The following is a 1,292-nucleotide window of genomic DNA, read 5'->3' as shown; positions in this document are numbered from 1 at the left end:
AGAAATAATACAACTAAGGGGCAAAACTCACACCCTCTACCTGTTGGTATACAGAGGACACAACTGGTCAAACCATAGAAGGTAAATTAATATCATGTGTCACAGTCCAAGTGGTCAAGATACAACTTACAGAGGTGGTCCATGTACTCTTCCATTGAGTACAAGTGGTGCAAATCCAGTCTATGAAAAGTAGGTCTACTTAAGGAGGTGGTAAATGTAGGGAGATGGTCAACTATGGAGTTTCTACTGTATATATGCATGCATGCACAGGTACGCACACACACACATACAAACATCCTTTTGTTTTGTTTCTCTGGAGAAGCCTAATTAATACATCATTAATGCAACACTTAGCATATGAGTATTTTACATGTATACTTAGTAGAAGGTATATTAGAATAGTAACAGCCTTAAAGAAAAGTAGAGGATAAAGACTATACTTTCAGGGATCATTTCTATAGTTCATTACTAGAGAAGTCTCTCTGAATGTGTAGAGCACCGGAAACCATGAGGAGGAGACGCAGTGTTCTCTCCTGAGCACGAAGCCGGCACCCGGTGTTGCTTTACTGCAATTGCCATTTGCCATTGATGATCGTTCTTCTCTTCCTTAGCGGGAGTAAGAGGGAGAGAATGCAGGAAAAAAAGGTAGAGGAGAAAATATCATAGAAAATATGAAGAAAATAATTAATTTAATTAACTTTATTATTTGCAATGACAAAAATTAGTTAGCATACACACTGACTAGTAGATGATTTTTTTAAAAAGTATTTTCTTGCCACTATTCTGAATTAAATAGGTTATTGCAATGCCATGTCATTTTCCCCTAATTAACTCTCACTATTCAAAATTATGCTTCTACCATTTTTCAGAATGACCAAAAAAGGGAAAGGGGAGAAAAACATGCACATCTACTCACACGTCGCTTACTTTAACTAACAGGAGTGAGTTAGATTATAAAGAGTAAAAGACTGAAGCAATTCACCTTAGGCCATTTCCAAACATATTTTCTGATTAAAGATCTCAAAAAATGTTTATTTATATTTAGGGAAGAAATGTTTCGCAGGAGAGATGAAGATAAATGTTTTTTTTTTTTTTTTTTTGTAGAGACAGAGTCTCACTTTATGGCCCTTGGTAGAGTGCCGTGGCATCACACAGCTCACAGCAACCTCCAGCACCTGGGCTTAAGCGATTCTCTTGCCTCAGCCTCCCGAGTAGCTGGGACTACAGGTGCCCGCCACAGCACCCGGCTATTTTTTTTTGTTGCAGTTTGGCCGGGGCTGGGTTTGAACCCG

General features: G+C 38.5%; 1 non-coding gene across 1 annotated transcript; it reads left to right on the top strand.

The window, feature by feature from the left end:
* Positions 1-430: 430 nt before the first annotated feature.
* LOC128591803 (small nucleolar RNA U3) lies at positions 431-647 on the top strand. The gene has a single exon (XR_008381663.1). It is a non-coding gene; the product is annotated as a small nucleolar RNA U3 (small nucleolar RNA).
* Positions 648-1,292: the final 645 nt, after the last annotated feature.

This window comes from Nycticebus coucang, chromosome 1 (assembly GCF_027406575.1).
Source record: "Nycticebus coucang isolate mNycCou1 chromosome 1, mNycCou1.pri, whole genome shotgun sequence".
NCBI lineage: Eukaryota > Metazoa > Chordata > Mammalia > Primates > Lorisidae > Nycticebus > Nycticebus coucang.
The sequence above is the reverse complement of the archived record's forward strand: the minus strand, read 5'-3'. Positions and strand labels throughout refer to the sequence as shown.